This window comes from Lacerta agilis, chromosome 2 (assembly GCF_009819535.1).
Source record: "Lacerta agilis isolate rLacAgi1 chromosome 2, rLacAgi1.pri, whole genome shotgun sequence".
Taxonomy (NCBI): Eukaryota; Metazoa; Chordata; class Lepidosauria; order Squamata; family Lacertidae; genus Lacerta; species Lacerta agilis.
Window position 1 is genome coordinate 103,829,898 of NC_046313.1, and position 12,173 is coordinate 103,842,070.

The following is a 12,173-nucleotide window of genomic DNA, read 5'->3' on the forward strand; positions in this document are numbered from 1 at the left end:
CATGCATCCCACCCTTCCTATACAATCTGCCACCATCTGCCCTGAAACTCTCCCTCCGGTTCTACTGCCACAATTAGAATTACACAACCCAGCTTCTCCTACTGACATATCTGAACAGAAATAAGGAGAGAGTGGTTAGGAGCAAAACAAAAAGAAACACACAAGCAGTGGCAGAGGGGACAGGTCTAGTGCTGCCAACTAGAGAATTTTACGGACTTGGCCAATTGCCATCACGAGGGAACGCAAAGCCAAAAAGTTCCAGATGAGCAGTTTGTGCTATTATTGTGCCCATGTGCGCCGTTATAGCAAGCGCTGAGGCATCACATGGGGGCAGTAACTGCATTTGCAGTGGGGTACACATGCGAAAGCACTGAAAGCTTTGTACTGCTACTGCAATGAACATTGCATTGCTCCGTTCAGCTCTGCCTCTCAATACGAGGCTATCAGGGAAGTGGCAGGCACCATTTTGTAGAGTGCACTTGGAGAGACCACATGAGTATGTATATAGTGGTTGTCTCGATGGGTAAAGGCAAGTCAGCAAGTGCAGCAGAGGGGCCAAACCTCTCCCTCTCAGCTGAGCCACCATCTCACACTGGGTCACTTCTCAGACAGGGCTGCAGTTGTGAGGCTGCAGTCCCTGGAGGCAGGAGAGGGGAGGACACCAAATTACACACACACACACACACACCCAGACAGGGAAGCATTATCCTCACAAAGGAAAGGCGCTCCGAACATGCTTGGGAGCACACTTGCCCCTGAGCCCTTATCTGAAAGAATTTCAGGTGGTGAACATAGAGAAGGTGAAGTTGGCCATTCTCAGAGGCGCTCACTTAAGCAAAACACAGCACAGGCCACAAGTGCCCGGAAGTCAAGATTATTACCAAGTTAACTGCATTTGGGGTGGCGAGGAAGGTGCTCAATTTCCATTCCATATTTTCTCCAGGAGTTCAGAACTACCTACAGTGTTCACCACCACCTTTAATTTGCTTGCCACCCTTTGAGGGAGGTTAGATTGAGAGATAGTACTGGGAAGCCTTGGGCTAGTCACTTTTTGGCAGAGCTGCTTTTTGAAGCTAGTCCTCCCTGTTCTACAAACAAAACCCTAGCTGTTACATCACACTAACCTGGCTTGTTGACCTGTAAAGGTTGTAAGTCGGGGTGCCCAAACTTTTTTCAAAGGGGGCCAGATTTGATGACGTGAACATGCGTGAGGGCCAACCAAAGTTGCTGTTGTTGAGCTTTTTTTTAGGATTGAAGTTGTTGACCTTTTTTTTTTTACAATTTGCAATTTGGTGACTATTTTTTTTTTTACAATTTTGCCCCAAAGTTGTTGAGCTTGATTAGGCTCCCGAAGCAGACTTTGGACATGTCTGTTGTAAGTAGAATAGAAATCTTTTGGCTTCTAGAAGGCAGACATTTCTGCAAATTAGCAGTTCTGCTACTCTTCCTAAAAACAAGCTCTTAAAATATGTTATCAGTATTACACAGACTCTTTTCTACCACCAGTCAAATGGCAACCAGAATTCTCAACAGAGCCAGCCAAGGTTTCTAGATCTGCAGATCACAGCAATCTGTCAGAAAACACATGCCTGCCCTTTGCAATGTTTCTTGGGTTCTGCCAAGCAACAGAGACTTACCGGTAATTGAATGGCTTTCAATATTTAACACTAATGAAAAGAGTTCTTCCCCAGAACACAGAAGCCATCGCTGAGTTCTGAACACTCATTCAAGTCAGTCTCAGCTGAACTCTGAATCAGATCACCTCACAGAATGTAAGATGGCCAGCAGCTTAAATGGCTTTTTAAAATGCCCAAACCAATTTATAGAGTATAGGCCTATCAATCACTGTTAGCCATGAAAGCTAAAATGAAAGCACCACAGATGGAGGCTGTACAGATCTGAATACCAGTTGCTGGAGGGTAAATCATAGAGAGAGCCATCACATTCATGACTTGTTAGAGGGCTCCCCAGAAACATCTGGCTGATTTCTGTTAGAAAGTAAATGCCAGGGAATTCTTGTAGGTCTAATGAGAGATTGAGATGTTTCTACCTGCAATCTTGTTAGATTCTACAGGCCAAGGCCCATTGTGACTTCTTCTTGAGGTTGTGAGGACACTGCAGAATAGGGATGGAGAATCCTAGTGTTACTGAGCTACAACTCCTGGCCTGGGGTTGATGGGAGTTGGAGCCCAAAAACATATGGAAAGCTACAGGCCTCCCATCTTAGCACAGAACATATTGCACGTACCTGTGCCTACTTACTACAAATGTGTTATACTGGGCATAGCTGTAAACAGAAATAATGTAATTTATGCAATAATCTCACAGGAAAACAATTCATTGGTTTCAGAATGGAGATAAGCAGCTCACAGATGGAGTGAAATGTTAAAGAGTTTTCCAGCTGTGAGAGGGGCCACCCTCATGAAGCACAAATAGTTTCTATAGGGGAGGCAAGCTTCACATCCACCCCAGTTTGTCTCACATTTCATCCAGGATGTCCCTTCCCATTGACCTGGCTAGCTAAGACTATTTTTCCACTGGCTTTTATGTTCCTATTGGGTGGATTCCCAGGAACCAAAATTACACAGTAAACACATACAACTATTTCCAAGTGAGGGAGTAAGAGATGCAGCCAACGCACTGCTTGTTGAAGTGTCCTGGCTATACTTGAGTAGAGTTTATCTTGATTTAGAGTGGCACGCTAATTAAGTTTGGGATCGCCCACAATCAAGGCAATAACAACACAACTCTCAGGTGTTGCAGAAGAGTAGAGAGAAACCACATATGACACATTTCAGTCTAAATAGCCCTCTGGTCAGACAGGATAAACTATTATGCTGTGCATTTTGAGTAGCCAAACAGACAGCTACCTTGTTTGTGTGTAACACTAAACCATTGTTCAGTGATACGTGCACAGGCCAGAATGAGTGAGAGCTCACATGCTCCCCCTTTACTCCTATAACAGTTGGGAGAAGGAATTCAGTAGTGTTTACTTTGAAAGAGATCTGTTGTTTTATACCAATCAAAGATTGGAATTTAAAACAAACTGGTCAAATAAACAAGCCAACTTCAAACCATAGATTATTACATTGCATGCAACAAGGCAGCAGGATTCTGTGAAACCAAAAGTAAATGCAAGCAAAGTCTTCCCCTTGCCACATGGAAGTGAAGAACAGGTGTAAGTCCAAGGCTTTGCTTGGGCTCATTCCAGGTAAGGGGATAACATGTACCCTCCAGAAAAGACCCTGGAGCTGCTATCGAAAGCCATCCACCATCAGAATAACATCTTCAGTTTAGCCTCTGTGGTCACCTGGATATCAGTTTCTCTCTTCCCCATTAATTTGCACAAAGTCATAAGAGGCCAAACATACTTGGAAGAGATGGAGTTAATTAGGGCCTCAAAGTACTTGTACAGTCATGATCTCAGAAAACCAGAGATGGGTGGAATTCAGTATTCACAGGGAATACTGTACGTGATGTTGGAACTAAACAGGGAGTCACTGAAACATCTTGCCCATAATACAAGCCTGGCCAACCATTATTAAATTACTTTAGTATCACGGACCTTATAAGCCAACATTTAACTTTAAATCAGGACATGTTGCATAGAATACTGAATATACAGTGTAAAACACTGTGGTAGATTCAACTTGACCCCATTCAAGGCCTATCTTGCAATGTTAAAAGCAAGGGGGCTGCTTATTGGAGACTGAGGGAGGGATTCAACTAATGAGTCATCAGAGGAAGCCCCGTCAGAAGTATTGTCAGAGGAGGGGGGACATCAGTTTCCCCCTCACCACTGGAGGGGGGCTCAAGGGGGGGGGGAGATACATAACTACCTCCAATAGCAAGGCATGAACCACTTACTGGACTATCCAGTCATTACTTCCCACAAGACTTTACCAGCCAAGATTGACAGGGATCAAGAGGGTGCATAGCCAGCCCCCACTCAGGGGTTCCCTACCCCTGAACAACAATGCTCAATGAGACTGAAATATTAACTTACAAAAGCCTTGTAATCTGAAGCATTCTGACAAGCATTCTATCTATATACTGCGATTATTACAACCATTATAATACTGTGATTACAAAAATAATGATAGGATATAGATCTGGCTAAAGAAATAAGTAAAATCACTCCATTAAGTCAATCTAGAAATATCTCATATCCAAACTAAATGAATCTCTAGATCAAATAAATGCAAATTACACCCAACACAACCATATATTATGATGATAAAGAGAAACAAAGAAACATATGATCAATGTGCCCAGCATATTTTAGCATATGTGTTCTCCACCAAAGAGATTTCTTCAGAAATACATACCACATTTCTGGACATCCAAATCTGTTCCTGCAATGATTATTTTTGTCCTTTCACAGGTCTCAGGCACTACATGCACAACACTTATACCGGTCTCTGATTGTCTGTTGTTAACCGATACAGGAAAGCACCCAGATCTACTACTGGGTGCATTTAAAAGGCTCTCACATCCTTCCTGTTGCAACAAGATTCAATTACTATGAAGGGTTATGTATACCTAGCTAATTGGCAGTTCTGCAACAAGTATAAATTGTGAAAGCCAAACAGATGCACACAAGTCTACTTAACTTACCTACTTTATTAGGGACATGAAATCCTACCTATTCACATAATCTACCAAGCCCAGATTTCAACAGATTGAAGGTAAAAAAAACATGGGGCTTGATTCATTCACTTCATACTTGCACTTTCATAACACTGAACACACAGTGCATGACATCCAAACACTTGAAAGCTAAACAGAATATATTTACAGTGCAAAACAAGTGCAAACTTTGAGTGAATTGCACTTAACTACTCACCTGGAAGGTGTCATATTGCCATAGATATAGGGTGGCCAGCCTAATGTTCTTCTCTCCTGGGGGAGGGGGGTCTCTTGGCACCCCCCTCCCCCTTCAAAGACTCCACCTTGAAGAAACAGTAGAGGGAGACAAGCCAGAAAATGTCTTCTTTCTTCAATTTCCTACACAGACCCCACTATGCTCAAAGGTAGGGGTGAAATGTTCCTGCAGCCTTAGCCACCACTAAAATGAATGGCAGCATGGTCTTCTGGTGCCAGGATAATCCCCTTCAAGTCTTTTTAAAGGCTTGTGTGGAATCTTCCATTTCACAGAGGGGAAGTTCAGTCTTCACAATTGATCATAAACTCCGCTACAGAAAACCCACGGAGCACAGCACTCTCATTGTCCTCAGTGTCTAGCTGTTCTTCTCAGTTGTCCTTAAGCCTGGTTCCACATCTCTTACCACTGTAGATTCTTTTTTTGACACAATCTCAAAAAAGACACAAGTTCTTGCTGGATTTAAACAATCCCAGTAGGATTCCCTGGCCAGAGGCACAACACTGCGTCGCCAATTGTTCTGGCCTCAGTCACCATGCCCCTGTGTAGCAAATAAAACTGGATTAAAAACCTTCTGTCTTTCAAGCAACTCATTCCTACATAAGCCTTGATCACTACTACTAATTATTATTATTATTATTTGTACCCCGTCCATCTGACGGGGTTGCCCCAACCACTCTGGGTGGCTTCCAACACTTATAAAAACATAATAAACATAGAGACCAGAATTTTCCCATGAATAATAATAATAATAATAATTTATTATTTATACCCCGCCCATCTGGCCGGGTCTCCCCAGCCACTCTGGGCAGCTTCCAACAAATACCAAAATACAATACAACAGAATAACTCTGTTGCTCCATACAAACACCACCCGGGAGGGCAGTCATCTAATCATTTCTCTAAAATGCAACCTCTTGCCCGATGCTGAAAGAGAGAAGGGACCGCTTGTCATACACCTTCCCTCACATAGATTGCAGGGGTCACATAATTAATTAGTGTTTTGATTTGTTGGAAGCTGCTCAGAGTGGCTGGGGGAACCCAGTCAGATGGGTGGCTTATAAACAAACTATTAATAATAATATATTATTATTTTGTTGTTCAGTCGTTCAGTCATGTCCGACTCTTCGTGACCCCATGGACCAGAGCACGCCAGGCACGCCTATCCTTCACTGCCTCTCGCAGTTTGGCCAAACTCATGTTAGTAGCTTCGAGAACACTGTCCAACCATCTCATCCTCTGTCGTCCCCTTCTCCTTGTGCCCTCCATCTTTCCCAACATCAGGGTCTTTTCTAGGGAGTCTTCTATATTATTATAAACATGGCAATAATAATTTTCTTTATTAGGCACATTTCTAGCCCACCCTTCATCACAACAGATCCCAGGTCAAAATAAACACACACACACACACACATATATATAGCACGTGTGTGTGTGTGTGTGTGTATACAAACACCAGTGCAGCTTTTAAGATTTGGGACAGCTACTACCTGTGAGAGAAAACGATACTGGGCTACCCAGTATCAGGCAGCATCCTATGCTCACCTATATATTGTAAGGACAGTGCTGCTTATATGCGCCCTTACTGACCAGGGGAAGGGAAGTCCTATGGGGAAAATGTCTCCCCTTTAAAAAGTGAAGAGACAGGGCCTTTCGCGGCTCCTTCTCTGCGCCCACCTCCTGGCCGACTGCGAGCAGCCCCTTCGCTTCCCTCAGGCTCGCTCCCTAAGCACAGGCGCTACTAAATACGAGGATAAATAGGGCGCGGGGCGGAGAAGGGCTGCCCTGCTCCCTCCCTCGTGTCCCTCGGTTCCCCCTCCCCTCCGTCCCTTCCCCCTCCATACCCCTCTCAGTCCCTCTCTCCCCCGCCCGCGTCACTCTGGGTGGGCCCGCGCTGCCCACCAACGCTCCGGCGAGAGGGGCGCCCCCCGCCTCCCCGCGCACTGACCGAGGGCAACGGCAGCAAACGGCAGCCAGCAGCAGAATTCCAGCCACTTCCGCCAGGCAGCGCCGGAAGCGAACCCATGGCAACCAGCCGTCCCTCCCCCCCTCACCCCACCCGCTTTCTGATTGAGGCCACGCCTCCCTTCCCTCATGCGAGTCAGAACCGAGGGCGGAGACTGGAGGGCGGTTTCTTAAGGGGAGCCCGCCCTCTTTCCTTTCTCGCCGGAGGCCACGCCCTCCCCCCTCCCTCCGCGCTCCTAACCAAGACACGACTCGGATCGTTCGATCCGGCGTCGGCCACGCCCCCTCGCCCTTGACCCGCCGCGTCAAAAGCGTCTCCTCTTACGTAGGGAGGACGGGGGAAGCGCGGCAGGTGACGTCGCTCTCGCCTCAGAAATATGTATATTCATACGCGCGCGCTCTTGAAGGGACGTAAAACGACGTAGGTAGGACTCGTCGCCTTTTGCTTTGCTCCAATCCACCGCCCGGCAGCAGCCCGTACCAGACACGCCCACATTTGGGAACCGCCCCCTCCAGCTTCCTGCTTGGTTTCAAGGGCTGGTTTTTCCCTCCAGTCGCGTCTCCGTCCGTGTGCCCCTTGCGCCCCCTGGCGGTTCAGAATAATCATTTGCAAACTAGAGCTTCCTTGCATAGAACGTCAATTGTCCCTAGAAGAACTCTTGTGTTTTTATAACCAGTTGTGGGCGCATGGTGAATATGCCCATGCATACTAAACATTTACTGGCACGCATCACGAGCCTCCAAATTTTACCGATGGCACTGGTTCCCACTGTCCCTGGCATCTTTGTCCCTTCTTGCTCCTTTGCTGCATAAGGAACTCTGAAATTCGAGAGAGGGCATGTCTCAGAGAGGACCACAATTTCTCTCAAACTGCAGACCCTCCCTATTTTCTAGGTTCAGGTAGGGAGCCCTGTTGGTCTGACGCGGTCAAAATAAATAACAAAATTAAATTTTTAATTATTTATTTTCCAGGCAGGGGCAATCCTGGATTTACAGAAGCCATCCCAAGTTTCTGATTTGATCCCAGAATGTCCCACTTTTCCTTAGGACGTCCCTATTTTCATCAGAGAAATATTGGATGGTACGGAGTTATCTGAAGGCAGCCCCGTATAGGAAAGTTAAAAAAAAAATTAAAAATGTTTTATCATGTTTTTTATATATGTTGGAAGCTGCCCAGATTGGCTGTGGTCTTCGACCTGCGTCTGCGAAGGTAGCAAGGCTCTGCAGAGTGTGTTGCACGTTGACACCTTCTTTAATAAAGTGCTACAACTGGCCATTCTGGCGCTTTTCACATCCTTCTTTGGTTTCCCTGGATCAAACCGGTCCCACAAGCCCTAGAGTCACCACCATCATGTAGACCTGGGACCCTAGAACACAGTTACATGCATAGTTTTGCACTGTCAGTCTCTGACAAGTACAATCAAAAGATACAACACTTAACCCTGCATGGCATCAGATTAACAGTAATCTCACATCAACATGCTCATGTATTTATTGTCAGCTTCCTTTTCAAAATGCAACATTTTCCCAAGGTGGCTTATGATATTTCATAAAATCACTGGAAAGCATGTACAATATTAACATAAGAAATGCAGCAATAAAGAGCAGGAGGCAAGGAATATCAAATTATTTCAAACTCATTCCAGCACAAGCACTCAAAACGGGGGCAGCTAAAGATGGAAGGATATGTCTATTTTGGTCCTCTCCATTTCTCATTTTTCGAATCTTAAATTCAGTTCTCCACATCTTTGCAGCAAATTTGCGATTTATTTATTTTTTGCAAGCAGTTCCCCCTAATATAACACATTTTGTATGCTTTTTTATTTTTACAAAAATATTCATTTTTTTATGCACGCTCTCCCCACATAATCAGCATTTTTGTGAGCATTGGTTAGTTGGAGAAGTGCGTCACAGAATTCAGGCAACTGTGAATTTCAAAGGACGACCTTGTTTTGGTTCTCACTTGGTTCCTCAGAACCGCTCCCCCCATTAACTAAATTTTTAAATGTCCCCCAGGGACAAAAGTGAGATGTGGCCATAACTAGAAAAGTAGGACAGCTCAGGAATAAGAAAAGAAGCAGGGTGAAACCAAATTAGGGCTTGGCATGTTTCATGGACGTAGCCAGGATTTATGTTAAGGGGCAGGCTTTATGTTAAGTGAGCAGAACCCCAGTTAGTTAAGTATTCTTTATTGATTTACTTGATGGGGGGCAGCTGCCCCACTCCCCCTTTGGCTATGCCCATGGCATGTTTGTTGCACAGAGATTGTTCTTGCTGTCCATTGGTCATGTTTTATAAATATAGGCCTACCTCCGAGATATTGCGGGGTTCCGTTCCCGACTACCGCAATAAAGCAAATATTGCAATAAACCAAGTGCATAATTCCCCCCCCACCAGTGCATATAAAAGTTACGTTTACACTATACCGTAGTCTGTTAAGTGTGCAACAGCATGTGTTTTTTTTTTTTAAAAAATGTACATGCTTTAATAAAAAAAATACTATATTGCTAAAAATGCTAGCCATCATCTGAGCCTTCAGCAAGTCATAATCTTTTTGCTGTCTTGGCTCGATGTTGATGGCTGCTGACTCCTCCAGTCCTTAATTTTGTGTGTGTTTTTTAAAAGCAATATCTGCGAAGCGCAATAAAGTGCTTCCAACATACAGAGCTGGAAGGGACCATGTGGTCCAACCTCTTGCAATGGAGGAATCTTCTGTCTGTCCCACGTGGGGCTTAAACTTGCAACCCTGAGATCAAAAGTCTCATGCTCTTCCAACTGAGCTATGGAGGCTGTTCATTAAAATGAGGTATGCCTGTAATGTGTTGAGAAGGAGCCTGGTGCAGGGAAATCTGCAGCTGAACTTAAAATATTCTGTTTGTTAAAAAAAAAAAAAAAAAAAAAAAAGGCGAAGGACTCCAAGATGGTTAAGTCCAGTCAAAGGCGGTTGCAGCACTCATCTCGCTTTCAGGCCGAGAGAGCCGGTGTTTGTCCACAGACAGCTTTCCGGGTCATGTGGCCAGCAGGACTAAACCGCTTCTGATGCAATGGAACAACATGACGGAGACCAGAGCTCATGGAAAATGCCATTTACCTTCCAGCCACAGTGATACCTATTTATCTACTTGCATTGGTGTGCTTTTGAACTGCTAGGTAGGCAGGAGCTGGGATAGAGCAACGGGAGCTCACCCCGTCATGGGGATTCAAACCTCCGACCTTCTGATCGGCAAGCCCAAGAGGCTCAGTGGTTTACACTGCAGCGCCACCCGCATCCCTGTTTGTAGCAACAGTCCTTCTTTGCAATGGCGAACTTAAAGTTGCCATCTAGTAGTCATTGGCTCTGGCGCCACCTACTGTTGGGCTCCCTCCCCACCACCCTACCAGTTTCAATGGACATCAGCCAACATCGTTATATATGAAACAAACGGGCATATGTCTAGCTGGGTGGGCGGGGGGGGGGAGGGGTTACTGGCAGCGGCAGGGGATGGGGAAGGGAGTTGTTGAGCCAGTGTGGTGTAGTGGTTATCAGTGGTGGACTTGTAATCTGGGGAACCGGGTTTGTGTCTCCGCTCCTCCACATGCAGCTGCTGGGTGACCTTGGGCTAGTCACACTTCTTTGAAGTCTCTCAGCCCCACTCACCTCACAGAGTGTTTGTTGTGGGGGAGGAAGGGAAAGGAGAAGGTTAGCCGCTTTGAGACTCCTTAGGGTAGTGAAAAGCGGGATATCAAATCCAAACTCTTCTTCCTAGAGGCATCTAGTTACTCATTGTGGGAAGTTAGGCTGTTGCTTGACCAGAGGGACCTTTTGTGTGGTCGCACAGAGCCCCCCAAGGGATGCAGCCACAGTGAATTTACCCTCTCTCTAAAAGGCAAAACAAAAATTGGCACAGGTTTCTCTACTCGGATATGGGAGAGAGCCTCTAACAAGACAGGCGTTTTTAATTGGCCGGATGATTGCTAGCAGAAGCTTTTGCAATGGAAAAGTCAGACTGGCTTCTTCCCAGTGAACCCGTAGAGCGATACCAGAGTTTGCAGTGGCCCATGAAACCAAAAGGTTAATCTCAGCTATTGTTCTTTGTCAACTATGTACATGGATTAACTGTGTGCATTTTGCAGTTCTGGGGATATTGTTTTTAAAGCCGTTTGACAAACTTCCTTTGGATCAATGGGCGGGAACATCTTTTGTCTGTGGGGCTTTTTAGTTTAGAGAAAAGACAACAAAGGAGGGGTTGATGGGGAGAGATGGGTTTATAAATCTATTTGTGGTTGTTGGGCAGAGGAGGGGTGCAGGAGAGAGAATGCCTTCCTTCCTTCCTCCACTCCTTCAAAATCCTACGCAGCCAACAAAAGATGGTGTTTCTTATGTGTAATGGTCATGTCGCCACCATACATTTAAAGCACATTTGAAGGGCCTGGCTTCTCCCAAAGAATTATGGGAACCAGGGCCGTCTTAAGCATATCCGGTGCCGTGGTGCAAAGATTCCTCCGGCGCCCCACCCCCCGTTTCACAGAGTTGTTGACCTTTCCCCAAGCCTCTGCAGGGATCGCTCTCCTCCCGTGGGGGCTTGGGATTCAAGCTGCATGCCCGCCACCCATATGGTTGACGGGGCGTAGCTGGTGGGCGTGCAGGAGGGAAAGGGGAGGCTGCTGGCAAAGCTGCGCAGCTCCCCCACTTGCTGGGGTGCCCCTGGGAGGCCGGCGCCCTGGTGCAACGCGCCAGTAAACCCAATGGGAAAGACGGCTCTGATGGGAACTGTAGTTTGTTAGGGCTGTTGGGAATTGCAGTTCCTAAGAGGGGTAAACTATGGTTCCTAGTCTGTAGCCTTTGAGATGTTTTTGGGCTCCAACTCCCATCAACCCCAGCCAGCATAGCCCATTGTCATGGGTGACAGGAGTTGTAGTGTGACAACATCTGGTCGGCCACAGCTCCAACCTGCATGCTAGGAGCAAAGAACACCACTCTTTGGGGATGCCCAGAACCTTCCAGCTGGCCAGATGGGTCTTGGTTGGATCCAACAGGGCAAGTCTCTATGTTCTTTTAAAGCAGAGGCTCATGGATGAATGATTGCGGTATGAAGGAAGGGAGGGACCTCCCTGTGCAGGGGGGTGAGAGGGCCCTGTAGCCCTTCAGATGTTGCTGGGCAACTCCCATCACCTCTGACCATTGGTCATGCTGGCTGGGGTGGATGGCAGATGGAGCCCAGCAATGTTGGAGGGGGCTGGACTAGATGACCCTGGGGGGCCTCTTCCAACACTGTAATTGTTGTGTATTGATTCAAGGGTTATAATATCTGTATTATTATTGTCTGTATTCACATTAGGGGATAGT

The 12,173-nt window shown here is 46.1% G+C and overlaps 1 protein-coding gene across 2 annotated transcripts in view; it reads right to left on the reverse strand.

The window, feature by feature from the left end:
* The window catches only part of MGAT1 (alpha-1,3-mannosyl-glycoprotein 2-beta-N-acetylglucosaminyltransferase), a 39,871-nt gene extending 32,945 nt beyond the window's left edge, over positions 1 to 6,926 (reverse strand). For both annotated transcript variants that reach the window (XM_033141499.1, XM_033141498.1), the window contains exons 1-2: positions 6,831 to 6,926; positions 4,847 to 5,423 (exon numbers count right to left, since the gene is read on the reverse strand). The gene's annotated coding sequence lies outside the window, so the exon portion shown is untranslated. The remainder of the gene's footprint in view (positions 1 to 4,846; positions 5,424 to 6,830) is intronic.
* Between the last annotated feature and the right edge of the window lie 5,247 nt (positions 6,927 to 12,173).